This window comes from Protopterus annectens, chromosome 12.part0, assembly GCF_019279795.1.
Source record: "Protopterus annectens isolate FY-2018-M chromosome 12.part0, PAN1.0, whole genome shotgun sequence".
Lineage (NCBI taxonomy): Eukaryota > Metazoa > Chordata > Ceratodontiformes > Protopteridae > Protopterus > Protopterus annectens.
The window spans coordinates 545,681,288-545,697,334 of record NC_056746.1 but is presented as its reverse complement, the minus strand read 5'-3'; the positions used below and the strand labels follow the sequence as shown (position 1 = coordinate 545,697,334).

The 16,047-nt window shown below is 39.1% G+C and overlaps 1 long non-coding RNA gene across 1 annotated transcript in view; it reads right to left on the bottom strand.

Annotated features, from left to right (window-relative positions):
- Positions 1-13,723, bottom strand: part of LOC122817344 — a 20,164-nt gene extending 6,441 nt beyond the window's left edge. The window contains exon 1 of the long non-coding RNA XR_006367212.1: positions 13,676-13,723. This is a non-coding gene — a long non-coding RNA (uncharacterized LOC122817344). The remainder of the gene's footprint in view (positions 1-13,675) is intronic.
- Between the last annotated feature and the right edge of the window lie 2,324 nt (positions 13,724-16,047).

The following is a 16,047-nucleotide window of genomic DNA, read 5'->3' as shown; positions in this document are numbered from 1 at the left end:
CACCAGAGCAAAATCAAAAGATGCCTTGTATACCAGGCATAGATCGACCCTCAACAGTCTGTAATGACTGATTACAAGGATAGAACTTTGACAAGATCTGTTTATGATATGTTGATTACATTTCCAGTTGTTGCAAGTCTCTGGTCAGGTACATACTGAAGGGAGCATATTGACCCTAGTGGTCCTGATAAGTCACATTTCATGCTATTCCGGAGACATTCTAGGATATTATTGGGGCCCATCATTGCAGTATTCTTGGCCTTGGAGAGAGCATCAAGGACCTGTTCCCTGATGATAGTTGGGGGGAGTTATGCTTGATGATATTTCCTGAGGAATGGGTGGGGGGTGGGAATAGATGGGGAAAAACTGGAGATTAATTTGTCAGCCAGTTGATTTGCAATGTCATCTGGCTCAGTGCAGGTGGCTCCATTTACAATTAGTTCTGAACATTGTTGTTTGCTGTCTGTGGGGTTGCAGACATAGCTAAAGACAGCTATATGGCTGCCCTTGGCCTGGGAGGTGATTTTTACCTTAAGTCTGGCTTTGGTGGACTTTAATTGCCTACTGAGTTACATGTTTAGATTGACGAACGATTTCTTTTAGCCTGCTGAGTACTGAACTTCTTAATTGTTGCTAGGACTTTTGTTCCTTTTCTTATACATCCTATCATATCTCTCAACCTCTAAGCACAAGTAATCTGGACAAAGCCAAAAATAACTGGGGAACAAAGGTCAAAAATCCAGGATAGATTTTTAATGCTGTTCTTATTGACATTAGAATTTGCTAAAATAACAAGTTTCGCATTAGTATGTACAGTATTTACTGCAGGATTTGAAACACGATTCTCAAATCTTTGTCATTCTTTAGTGACTTCAGTTCTCAGTATTGTGCTAGACAAACACTCATTATGATGGACAGACCAAAATATGAAGCACAAATCTAGACATTCTGTGAAAATCTGGACAGTTAAGAGATATGCAACCTAGTGATGTTGGAATTCCATAAGGGTGTTTTTTTTTTCAGTTTGTTCTGTGCTTATTCCTGGTAGGCACAACTGTCTCTATGCAAAAATTCACTTGATTGTACAGGGTCTCTATGAAGAATTCTGCATAGTCAGGTTTGTTCTCAGGGGTTGGGGGTGGACTTAAAATTGTCCTAGGTTATCACTTAACAGTAAGAAATTTGCCTTTGAATAGTTTCTATATGTTCCAGGATTAGTAGTAGTCCTGAGTTTTAATTGTAATTCAAAAGAGACAGATTTATCAGAGAGGGCATTACATGAGGGTACAGTGTTCTCCCATGTTAGTGAGGACTATTGTACATAGATTTCTCATTGGCCTGAGAGGTGATTTTTTTCCTCAAACCTGAAAACTACCCTTGTCTAAGTAACATTATTCAACTATACTCCCCCAGAAGAGTTTCATGCACCAAAGACAAATCACTGAAGGAAATCTCCAAAGCCAACAACATTGCAGGCGATTCATTACACTCAAATAATATTTCCGAAGCATGGAATCTTATGTCTCTATTATTACAATCACTCCAATATTTATACTCTTAAAAAAACAACTAAAGTCTTATCTAACTCACAAGCAGCCCTGTACTTGTATTCCTACAAATCAAATCCTACTTAGTTGTCTTGTTTCCCTTCAAAGCAATATATGAACAGGTATATTTACTGTCTTTCATATCAATATAAAAGTCTTCCATTGTATATATAACAAACTACAAAACCGTGATATATAGCCTACTGTCACACAGAATTATAAAAAATCTACACACACAATTCTTTTTCTTGTCCTTTTCTGAAGTTAATGGATGCTAAAAAAATTGCATAGTCATCCTACCATCAAGATTAAAATCCTTCACTTTCAAAATCTAATGAAACAGCTTAATCTATATGAAATTACAAAGTTGTTCAGCCACTTCACAACAACTCAACCATTCGTATTAGTAGTCTAGTGATTAATTTGTCTTCTCTTCCTTTATTGAAATAATTTTTAGTGTGGAATCTTATATATAAATGTACAAATTGTATATGACAACTGTTAGACTGTCTCAAATTGCTTAAAGGTTACTTGCCTATCTTACCACAGATTAATGTATTAAACACAAAATGTAATACCCATTAGATTAATTTAAATAAAATTGGTTTATTCTGGCAATTGATTCTTATTCTCAGTTCATCAAAACCTGCATCTATTGCATACAAATTGTATAAAAGTTAAATGCGATCAGCATTTTTAAATGCAACATACTGGACCAAATTAAATGATAGCATTATAGATGAGAATTCTATAATATATTTAATAATATCAAATATCAGTTTATTCCCTTCCTAAATTATACTACACTCACAATATGATTTTAAATTATGCTTATTTAACCCCTAAGAAACTAGCACATTTTAACTCCTCATTGTCTAATACTGTAGTTGCAATTTTTGTAGTAAAGTAGGGCCTGATTTATTACACATTCTATGCAACTGTAAATATTCTAAGAAATTACAATTTGTATAACAATGCAAAGTCAATGCAACATTTGAAATCTACCAATTATTTCTTGACAGTTTGCTATCTTGCACATTCCAAAAACTACAATAGAATCATACATTCTAAGAGCTCTTATCATTTGCTTTGCTCTACTGAAACTTTCTTTATAAAAAAATTGGAGAAATGATACACTTTTTGACTGGTTAGATTGTATTCAAATAGCAAATAAATAAATATCTAATATTTTAAAATAATTTAAAAGTATAAACCTAGCATTAATAATTTGATTAATGCATGTACTATTGTGTTAAATATCTTAACATAAATCTAATAACTTATGACAAATCACTTTATCCGTATATGATACGTAGGAAGTATTTAAGCAATAACCCACACCTGGGTGTGGGTAATGCTGGATTTACCGATGGCTGGTGTGGTTTGGTCGGGGGGGGGGTCGTTGTATAATTAAGCAATAACCCACGTCTGGGTGTGGGTAATGCTGGATTTACCCACGGTTGGTGTGGTTTGTTCATGAGGGCGAAGCCCGAGTGGCCAAACAAAGACAACCGTGGGTAAATCCAGCATTGCCCACACCCAGAAGTGGGTTATTGCTATTATACAATTACATTATTTATGAAAAAAAATACTTACTTTTCTTAAATAATGGCATTGTATAATGCCTCCGTGCTGCCCTTCCACAGCTGTCTGGTATTCTGAGGCAGTTCTGATGTACTGCACATGCATATGCTTACGCAGTTCATCAGAGCTGTGGGTGGAAGCAACAGAGAAAGCAAGATCGCCGTTGCTTTTTACAAAGTGTCTCATTATGTTAAAGGAGTTTAACATAGCAAGACAGCTTTAAAAAAAGCAATGGAGAATCTCCGTTGCTTTTTTTTAAAGCTGTCTCGCTATGTTAAACCCATTTAACAAAGTAAGACAGCTTTAAAAAAAGCAACAGAGAAAGGACGATCTCTGTTACATTTTTTAAAGCTGTCTCGCTATGTTAAACTCCTTTAACATAGCGAGACAGTTTCTAAAAAGCAACGGAGATCTTGCATTCTCTGTTGCTCTAAAAAAAAAAAAAAATACTTATACTAATGGAAAAAGTCCAGACGACTGGACCTTTTTCCATTAGTATAAGTCTGATTTACAACGTACATGCTGACCAATCAGCATGCACGTTTTGGAATATTAATGGGGGGGGGGGTCGTCGTATAATTTTCCATAATCACTACTTACTGTCTCAAACTTATTTTATTGCCTGTTTTTAAGTGTTTAAATATTATATATAATGTATATAGTTTCATGGGGGGATTCATTAAAGCCTACGGAATTTTTTTGTGTATGCATCGTGGTGTGATGCGTACACGAGCGTGAACAGATTTAGATTCAGTAAGTGCTGCTTAGTGGTCCGTAAGCATGTGCAAGTAAGGAAAGTTCTGTGTAATGCAAATTACCTCATAAGCAGGTGATTCATATGCAAATGACCCACGTGAAGCTATCCAACAAGCATAAAGGCATCCGTGTAACCCTGTGTCCATGTCCTTAGTGTACGTGGTAATTTTCTGCATACAGGAGTGTACACAGAAAGAAGGGGATGTAAAAGTCCACAAATATGGACATAACTCCCCTGAAATGGTTAGATCACATGCATTGATGTCTGAAAAATACATTTTAGATGTCTGAAAATGCAAGAAAATATGTAAAAATAAATTTTTGTAATGATTTTGACATGTTTGCTCTGTGTCACACTGCACAAACATGCTGAACTGATCAAAAAAGCAATAAAAAGTATTTTATAATATTTGTCAGAAATGTATTATAGGACATTGCTTTGGGTCCACACAGTGATGCATTGGTGCTGTTTCCTAGGTCATATGGCTATAAACCATGTAGTTACCACGTTGTCAGCAAGCATATGTATACAAATGAGGTGAATTTGTTGAATCAGTAAAAGGAGCAACTGTGAACACACACTTTCATGTAGGCTCCTACACCATGTTGATATTTCCACTGGATGTGGATGCTAGCAGGGAGAGTGTCCCATTAGTATTAAGAATTTTATAATTCCTAATTCACATGTTTGTGTGACATGCCACATAGCTGAGCATGTTTGCGTGGGCAAGACCATTCAGTTTATTGTGATGACATAGGTAGAAAGTAATTAAAACCGCATATATTCAATTATTGATCTTGACTTTTATATGAGCTATGCTGCAGGGCATGGCCCATAGCACTGCATTGTGCAATAAAGTAGGGCCAGTAAATGATGTTAATTAGAATCTAGGCAGGTGAAATGCATAATAATTAGCCAATTACACATGCTGGACCTACATCAGACCTGTATAAAGTATGCATACACTCTACATTCTGATTTTTCCCCAGTACTCTGGACCACTGGAGCACAGACTTGGGAATTTGAACAGATAATGTAAGGGGCTTCTGCAGGTCTGCTACATCTGTATGTGTGAGATGCTGGAGTCAATGCTGCTGCTGCTGCTGACAATATGCTGAGGAGAAGAATGTTCAGGCCCAGGGTAAACTTCCAGGAGCTACATGAGCTGAAGATTGCATAGCACTACAGGGTGGAAAGGAACATACTAAAAGAACTCACTGAGTTCTGCCACCCTCAACTCAGACCCAGAGCCAACAGAGGGGAACCCATCCCAGTGGAAGCCAAAGTATGTGCAGCCCTTAGGATACTAGCTACAGGTACAGTTCAAAGACCAACTGGGGACATGATGAGGGTGTGACAGGCATCTGCATCCAGGATACTCCACCAGTTCCTGGATGCTATGCTACCACATGCCAGGGAGCACATATATTTTCCTTTCTCCCCTGCGGTGAGGGCCAGTAATATGCAACAGTTCTGCCATGTAGAACACTACGCTGAGGTACCAGGTGCCATAGATTGCACCCATGTACACATCAAGGTTCCACCTGGTGAGCTGGGTAGAATCTACATTAACCACAAAGGGCACCACTCCATCAAATGCCAGATCGTGTGCAATGTCCAGGGGATTATCTTAAATGTGTGTGCTGGCAGCCCTTCAAGTTATCATGATTCCCATATCTGGCACACATCACAGCTGTACCAGATGTTTGCTATGGGGGGACATCCCACATGGCCATTTACTGGGAGATGTTGGCTATGCCCTGGAACTATGGATGATGACACCCATCAGAAATGCACACACACCCACAGAAGAACACCATAATGAGGCACATGCACAAACTAGGAACATCATAGAGCATGTGTCTGGGCTGCTGAAGTCACAGTTCCAGTGCCTAGATATATCTGGTGGAGATCTGCAGTTTTCTTCAGCCACATGTACGCATATATTCACAGTATGTGCTATGCTACAAAATATGATCCTGCAGAAATAGCTGCAGCAAGATCAGAAAGGGATGGGATACACAATCCCCCACTGCTGCTGCAGAAACCGCTGCAGCAGGATCAGAAAGGGATGGGAAACACAGTCCCCCACCAGTGCCTAGGTCACCACAGCCACAGTCACAGGAGGACTGTGGGCAGATGTAGGCATGCTCAGTATGTCCTGGCTGTTGAAAAGAGCAATGCATAGCATATTCACGACAACTTAGGGCCCTAGGGACTGACACCATACTCCTACGCACATACAGGAATTAAAAATTATGGCAGGCAACTCACACATCCTGTACCTACCCATGTATTGGCTGTGTACTTCTTGCATCAGACAGAGTCCGCCCTGAACTATGGTTGTGTCAGCTGCTGCATTTGTAATGTAAGTCTGTAACCTACACAGTACTGGTAAGAATTATTATGATTTGGCATTGTACATATGGATCTGGTACATTATGCAAGTAAATATAGTGGGCTACTTGGACAGAAATTACATCCACATGGGACTACAGATACCCATTCCACTGGCTTGTTTCTATGAGTAGTCACTAGGCCTCATGCATTGAACAGTCATGCAGTCCTACTTCAAGAGATTACTTGTACATCTGTCAAGGGAGTTGTTAGACAGAGGGGTGACATGATAGTCAGACTGCTGTGTTTCCCAGAAGAATATGTGGTGGTGGTATTGCACCACCCCAACACAGCAGTATTCCCTTGTAACTGCTGTAACACAAACTCATCAATGGTATATCAGCATGCCAGGCAGTCTCAGGACAGTAACATAGAAACTGATCATACATTTTATATGTTTCTTAGTGCAGCAATAACAATATATGTATTTATGCAATTGATTGTGTGATAAATGATCACTGTCTGTCAATCAGCTTGTGTGGCTCAAACGACTAGGGCAATTAGCTTGTGTGGTGACATTCATGGTTCTAATCTAGATGTAACCACGTTTTTTTGGATGTCAGGTAGTATAACATTTTGTTTTATAGACTGTCATTTTGTGTGTTGTGTAATAGTATTAACCTTTATGACATTAATTACATCACACAACTGAAAAAAGTCGTAGCCAGGTTCAGTGACAAGCAGCAGTGCAGAAACAGGGACAGATGTCATTTTGTGTAACACACAAATTCTGACTGGAGTACAGGTAGGTGTAGGCTGGAGTCAGTTTATAACTAGCAAAAATACAACTGGACATGCTCATACACTTAGTTAAGCAGAGTGCAATTCTGTTGTTCCCACTCAGAATTAATTGTTATATATAGATGTGTCCACAGATACATACATATATGTATACATATCTGTCTGTCACTATCTCACTCTCCCTATAGATATATATATATATATATATATATATATATATATATATATATATATATATGGGTCTACTTCATATGATCGACAGCTCATATGATCGACAACCATAACACTGACACCAAAACACTGAAAGCTCAAAACACCTAAAGCTCATATGATCGACACTCATAAAATCGACAGATGAAATCCAAAGCATTATGCCCTTTCCCCACTGTAGCGTGACCCTGGAGTAGGAATAAATAGTTAGGGGGGGAGGGGAGGCACAGCCCCCCACATTATGTACATGAGTATAGTCAATTCTGTTAAAAGTATCCATATGTATGTTTAAAACGTATGACATATGTGGAAGGCTTCACCCCCCCACACTCCCCCTAACTATTCATTCCTACTCCAGGGTCAAGCTACAGTTGGGAAAGGGTATAATGCTTTGGATTTCATGTGTCAATGTTATGAGCGTCGATCATATGAGCTTTAGGTGTTTTGAGCTTTCAGTGTTGTGGTGTCAGTCAAATGGTTGTCGATCAGATGAGCTTTCAGTCATATGAAGTAGACCTGTAGATATATATATATATATATATATATATAGAGAGAGAGAGAGAGAGAGAGATTGATATATATATATATATATATATATATATATATATATATATATATATATATATATATCTGTATGCATGCATAAATCTATACACACATATCTATTTAGCTCTATATATATATATATATATATATATATATATATATATATATATATATATATATATATATATATACATATATACAGTGGATATAAAAAGTGGACACACCCCTGTTAAAATGCCAGGTTTCTGTAATGTAAAAAAATGAAACCACAAAAAATCATTTCAAAACATTTCCCACCTTTAATGTGACCTATAACCTGTACAATTTAATTGAAAAACAAAGAAATCTGATAGGGGAAAAAATATTTAAAAAAATGTAGAATAAGCTGGTTGCATAAGTGTGTAACCCTTAAACTAATACTTTGTTGAAGCACATTTTGATTTAATTACAGCATTCAGTCTTCTTGGGTAGGAGTCTATCAGCAAGGCACATCTTGAGTTGGCAATATTTGCCCATTTTCCTTGCAAAAGCTCTCCAAACATGTCAGATTGTGAGGGCATCTCTTGTGCGCAGCCCTCTTCAGGTCACACCCCACAGATTTTCTATTGAATTTAGGTCTGGGCTCTGGCTGGAGCATTCTAAAACTAACTTTCTTCTGGTGATGCCATTCTTTTGCTGATTTGAATGTATGCATGGGGTCATCGTCATGTTGAAAGCTGAAATTCCTCTTCATCTTCAGCTTTCTAGCAGAAGCCTGAAGGTTTTGGGCCAAAAGTGACTGGTATTTGGAATTGTTCATAATTCCCTCTACCTTGACTAAAGCCCCAGTTCCAGCTGAAGAAATGCAACCCCAAAGCATGATACTGTCACCACCATGCTTCACCATGGAGGTGGTGTTTTTTTGGTGACACGAAGTGTTGTTTTTGCACCAAACGTACCTTTTGGAATCGTGGCCAAAAAGTTCAACCTTGGTCTCATCAGACCATAACACATCTTCCCACATGCTTTTGGGAGACTTTATGTATTGCTTTACAAATTTTAGCTGGGCTTGGATGTTTTTCTGTGTAGGAAAAGGCTTCCATCTTGCAACCTCACCCCATAGTCCAGACATATGGAGAATATGGGAGATTGTTGTCACATGCAGTACACAACCAGTACTTGCTAGAAATTCCTGCAGCTCCTTCAGTGTTGCTGCATGTCTCTTGGCAGCCTGCCTGACCAGTTTTCATCTTGTCTTTTCATCAACTTTGGAGGGACATGGGACACCCAGTTATTTGCAATGTCACTGTGGTCCCATATTTTCTACACTTTTTGATAACTGTCTTCACTGTGTTCCATGGTATAGCCAATGCTGTGGAAATTTTTTTTACCCTTCTCCTGACTGATACCTTTTAACAATGCGATCCCTTTGATGCTTTGTAAGCTCTCTGCGAACCTTGACTTTTGCTGTAGCAGACAACTGAGTAAATGTCTGGAAAATCCTACTAGGACAGCTGAACTTTATTTGGGGTTAATCAGAGTCTCTTTAATTGATGGCAGGTGTTTCCCCATTAAGACTGAATGCTGTAATTAAATCAAAAGGTGCTTCAACAAAGTATTATCTTAAGGGTGTGCACACTTACGCAACCAGCTTATTCTACATTTTTTATTTTTTGTAATTTTTCCCCTAACAGATTTCTTTGTTATTCATTTGAATTGTACAGGTTAGAGATCACATTAAAGGTGGGAAAAGTTTTACTCAAAAATTTTTATTGATTTTCTTCTAAATTTAATAAATGGCTTAATTGGTATTTAATAGTTCAACAGATTAACAAACTATATACGTTATTTACATTTGGCCTGAAAATGGATTATAAAATGAATCAATCTGAGTCCATTTAGTATGATATTTGAACAAATGTTTTTCTTCCTCCATTTCTTCCTTTAAGTAGAGTCTGAGTTCTTTTTTATTGTCTTGATAAGGGATAGTATCTTCTTCCAAGGGTTGTTGGTCCATGTTTCAGGAGCAATCCTTAATTCTTTGACTTTGACTTCCACTGCTGCAGTTTCATTCAGTAGTTTTAAAAATTCTTCAAAGAAAGGTATAGAAGTGGATTTCCACTTTCTAGTGATGCACTTCCTAGCAACTGCTAGTATAGTCCATAATAAATATAAATCTTTATTATTCATTTCAGTTTTTTCATTAATATTCAATAAAATTAAAGATTTAGTTAAAGTAAATATATCTGTGAATATGGCTTGTAAAAAAATGCCAATATCTTTCCAATATTTTTTGACTTTAATACAACCATAAATTATGTTAACCCAGTCTGCTTTGCATGCTTGTAGGCATCTCCAAGCGATAACGTTGTTAGACGAGCCAAATCTGGCTAGTTTATTGGGTGTATAAAATGATCTATGCAGAAATTTTCACATGTATATTCTCCAATATTGTGCGCTAGATGTTAGTTTGATAGAATACAATAGATTTGTCTTGCTTCCCGTGGATAGATTTATTGAATGTCCTTTGGTGATAAAATCCCAATACTTTTGTTGAGTTTTAATTTTATAGTTTACTAATAATTTGTATAATTCTGAGGTTATGTTCTTCCAATTATTGTTATCATATATGATTTTGTCTAAATATTTTGTAAATTTAGTAAAACAACAAACTGCCCAGGATCAATTCCGCAGAAACAAGTTTAATAAAACTATCTAGTGCTTCGGCCTGAGCCTTAAAGGAGAATACAAATCTGTACTTCATTCAAGTTTATATAACAAAACCAATTAATCAATTATACAATTAATTAAAAATGAATCATTTAAATTAAAACATTCCAATTGCACTCAATATTAATACCTCTAGTAGTTAAAGTGCCAAACTTCATTATAAACAAAGTTTCTTTATGTAAAAGTTTTTTCTTTATGTCATCACCATATTCATTACTATAAACTTGCTCCAAGATAGTACTTTGCAAGCCCTCTGGCTTTCCATTGTGGCACATCAGAACCAACAGTTATCCAGGATGGGCTGACACAAACATTCAGGTGTTGTCAGAACCATTGACAAATACTACATGCCAAGGAATGTACAATGCTATACTTTTGACAGTCATCTACTCCCTGGAAAAAATTGTATTGTCTGCATACCTCCAACAGTTGACCCATAAGTCAGGAACTTATGGACACAGGGAGTGATCTAGCCTTTCACTTTCACCAGTAGGTAAGATGTGGGGCTTTGTGTACTGTTGCACAACCTATAGAGACTGATATGACATGTAAATCCCAGAATGTCATTGTTACACTGTATGCGACACTCATCACACCTATCAGTGAGTGCAATGCCACCTTTGGTATGTAAGTATACAGGCATATCGGACACCTATAATAACCAGAGAAGTACCACAGTAACCCAATACATAGTGCACATGACATGTCCAATGCAGACCGTGTCAAGGCTGTAACTGTGTATTCTGCCTCCTACATGCTTTGGAGGGGAAGTGTAGGGCTGCTATACAGAGAGGTGTCAGATCCCAATGTGTACCACATGCACATCCAAAACAGGACTAGCACAAAAAGTACCTATTCTGTACAGTTGCACCTTGACTGTGGTGTAAATAGAACATGCTGGAGAGACAGGTATGTAACCCTCACATTACACCCTATATGAAACAGGCTTCCCATCCAGCAAAGCACACTTCTGCTGTAATGCTCATCATGTGCAAGTTACACAATGGGATGCAGAACAAGGCAATCATAACTGGTTTAGGAGAAATTTCTGTAATGGACACAAGGAAATTGTCTATGGTTCATCTCCTATGCCACAGCTTATAGATGTGTCAGCTCCTAGAACCCTACTTACACCTATCAAGGGTACCACACCATGTTAGATATTATGGAGGCAGCAGTAGGCTGCATGAAGCCATTGTCCCTGTTAGCCTGTGATACGCATATGAACTATGGAGCCATGCACCTATACTGTTTTACCTTTGTGAACACATTTTGCTTCTGTTTTGACATTCCATCTTGTGTTCTGATGTTTCTGGTTTTATTGTAACTGTGTACCCATAGGTATGTCACACAATCCTGAATTTGAAACATAAACAGTTCTATGAGACAACATTCATTGCATAAGTATACAGACATTACAACATCAACCAGCTTAATGTACACAAATAATGCAGCTTGCTCATAACAGCTGGCAGCACACAATATATGTCAGTGACCAGTTCAAGTGGCATGTCAAAGGCAACAGTGAATTAAATAAATATATAATAATTTAGATAGTCACCCTGTGACTCAGACACAGAATCATTTCCCTGCATGGATGACAAGGATGACAGGGATGTGGCACAGATATCATCACTTGCACAGGCTATTGTGTGATGGTGCAGGAGGCTTAGGCTAACCCAGCAGGTTGTCAAATATATGTGTGAGTCAGGAAGGGAAGCAGGCAAGATGGACCATGGAATGTGCTGTGTGTGTCTGCAGATGACCCGACTGTGACAGTGGTGTGTGAGTGTCTGCATGAAGACAGTCAAGCTGAGTGCTAGCCCTATGTGACTGTATGTTGGACAGCTTTGAACCGTGCATGGCATTGCTGATAGCTCACTGTTTCCACCCCTGAACATGGGAACTGTCTCTGCCAGGAGTTGCACTGGCACTTCCATGCCCAAGGTCAGAAGCGGTGCTACTACCTGAATGACTACTGTCTGCTGGGACTGTATACTCCACGGGAACACCCAGGACTATGAGCCCATGGTTTGCTACATCTTGGTGTGGACATCACACTTGCCTCTGGGGCACTGAATGTACTGCCACTACCGGAGCGTGATTGAGCATGGCAATGTGGACTCTCAGCAGATGTAGTTACTGAGCTACATCCACAAGTCTGATGGTCACCTCCAACCAGACGTTTTCTCACAGACAATGATCATTCCAAGACAGATATTCTGTCATCTCTCTCAGCCCAATGTCTTTCCACTTTGTCAGTCATCAGATCCAGGGTATCAGCAATGAGGTGGAGGAAGTCATGGATTTCAGACTGTGCGGCATCCATAATCCCGAGCATTCATCTGGAGATCCTTTCAAAATCTGCCTTTGCCTCCATGATGGCTCTAAACATACGCCAAGTGACACGTGACAGGACACCTGTAACAGGTGGTGGAAGGACAGCAGACATCCTACAAGCACCCTATCAATTTGCCTGTGTGGAACTTTGCCATCTCTCTGGCTATGGCTAGTATCAACACTCACTGCAGTCATAGTAGCCACACTTTCTTGTTCAGTGTCCCCACCCTCTGACTATCCGATATCTGTGGCCTCAGAGGACTGGGTATGCATAGACATACTGACTGTGTACAGTGATAATGACAGCAGAAGAAGGATATCAACCTCTCTGATAGATTCTGCCCCTGCAACCCCCACCTGTGCCTCACTTAGGGAAAAGCAGTACATTAATACATACACTACTATGCTCTGCAGTACTATCTTGCAATATATGTTAAGCTGTATACAATGCTGTCATTATTACAGACTTGTTTATTCCCCAACCTCATACATCAGGACATGAGGACATTATTTTCTAAGAAACTTCTGTAGTTACTTGTAAAGAATGAGCTCTTTAATCAAGAATCTCATGAGCAACAATGATGTAAGCTGTTGACATTTGTCAAACCTCTGCACAGTTGACACATATGGCAATCTGTAATGTCCTGTAAATACTGAAAATCTATCAGTGTGGTCACAACTACAAGACATGGGTATGGCTCTAAGCCTTGTTCCATTGGAAAAAAATCTGTGAGGTTGGCAATCATACAGACAGTACATCAATCCAGCCGGCAGGCCTGGGATGACACTTTAGCAAATGCAATGCACTAAATCTACAACTGTAACACAACAATGTTATGCTTACCATGAGCAGGAGCACAGCTGTGTCTGAGTCCTGATGGTCCTGTGAAAATATGAGGAAGAGGTAATGTAAATAGCAACCCATGTTGCACAATAACAGGCTAATACATCCAACTACCTGACTTTTACAGTACATACTATGTTAATTGGTTTGTTGGTCACAATCTGAGTATGACATTCAAACTGCACCTAACCTCCTCAATGCCCATAAAAGTACCTGACAACCACATAAAACTATGTACACCCTGACAAACAGAAATCTACAGTATTACAATACTTATCCAACTAAGCATACATAGATGTTCCTCTTGCATGTAAATGATGGCACCCACATCCACGACATACCATATAGTGAATGCCTGGGAGCTGTCCTGTGTTCCTTGGTCCACCAGGAATTCTTCAGTGGCTGACAGTGGTCATTCCACTGCAGGCCCTCTATCAGTGACACCACAATCCCTGGCCACATCTGCTGCTCTTCTGCATGCAGTGTTGATCATATCAGTGGCACTGTATCACACCTGCTTATGTGTCCTGCTCTGGTGACTGACAGTGTTGACATTGTGAACCTGGTCAGCCCACAATGCTGCCTGCCCTTCCCTGTTTGTCCTTCCCTAGACAGAAATAGTTGGTGGTGTTGATAGTGTCATTATCTGCCTCTGTAAAAGAGCTCTGGCATCAGGGATACATATTTCTTTAAAGACAACAAAATGTCAGGATCACATGTGAGGATCACATACGTGGGAGTACAGTATGTAGAGATACAGTGACAACAAATGGCTAACAGTAGTTACTGATTGGTTATACATCTCATATTCTACACCATGCAAAGTAAGGGTGTGGATGCGAGTAGGATAATATCAGTAGGCATCTATTCCTGCTTGTGCTATGACAGATATTGTATGATCACACACCCAACACAGCAGTCCCTTAAGTTGTGGCCCGTTGGTGTAAACCCCTCCTTATAAAATTTAAAACCAGCAGTGCCCCACAAATAGCAGTGTAGTATTACCACTGCTATCAACAGGACATTTCCAGGAGAGTGGTATACCTAATTAACAAAGAGCATTCTACCCATAGTATATTCTAGTTCCTCTGTAGGTGTAACACATTTGCAGACAAATGACATGTCATCAGTAGAGTTCCAGGAAAGGTTTACTGCTGTAATCCCCTTTCCCCCTAAGTATATTGAAACAGGTCTACTTCAGATGAACAAACTTTTGAAGCTTTGAATTACATATGGCTGAGACCATATGATCGAAGTTTCAAATCTTTGAACACCTGAAATAAAAATAAAACCAAAGCAAAATTTTTTTTCTGGACATTTTTGCAGGGGGCAAATCTCCCCACCCCTGCACCCCGACATCCCTGCTATTTAAATATACCATCTCCAAGATTGCACTACAGCAAGGAAAAGGGAAAATTTCCCATTCTATGCTGTACAGAGATCTCCATTCAGAAAGTTCAATGTTTTAAAACTTCGATCATATGGTCTCAGCCATATGAAAGTCAGAGTTTTAAAACTTTGATCATCTGAAGATGACCCATTGAAACATATGCATCATGTTGGAAGCAAAATTGTTACATACCTGATGGAGTACAGTTCTCCTCTGTTGAATGGTACAGATATATAAATGTGCCAATGAGTTCACACGGCACAGTAACTCTCATACACAATGTTTCCTCTAGCTAGCGCTTTGCCTTTTTAACATGGTTGTCTATTAGCAAGTGAATGTCTCTGATCCAATCTGTGCTTCTGAAAACAGCTGATCTGCAGTATAATCAGCCAATCCCATGCAACCAGTGAAAAAGATATAAGGCCTCAATGTAGATTGCAACCCCTTTCTCATATTGTTGGGTTGGAAAATAGTGGGGGAGAGATACTACGCCATGGCAGAGAGAATGTTTGCAGCAAATGTGTGTGCTACAGGCTGATGCTGAAGGTGATGCTGCAGGCAATAAGCTTAGGCAGAAAGGGTGAACACTTTGCAGGACAACAAGCTTTAAGAGTAAGTAATGGACCTGTGGCTGCCTTGTTGTATAGGCAAAGCCAGATTGAGAGTATCCACCCCAGTGAGAAGTAAGGTATGTGTGTCAGAGAAGTCTGTCATCCAATGGTATCAGTAAAGCAATGGAATGCAAAATGCTTGGCATGTCCTAGAAAAAAGGTAGGCATAAATTAGCCATGATGTCACACAGATGGACAACTGCCAAGTCACATGTTATGTCATGGTAGTTCTCTGTTGAGTGTGTGCTGGCACCCCTTGTGTCTGGCTCAACCTCCATATATGTATGTTACTTGTCCAGATGTGGTTGGCTGTGATATCACCAGCAAAACATTGTGGGCTGCAGTCTGATATTACTGGGCAACAATTTCAG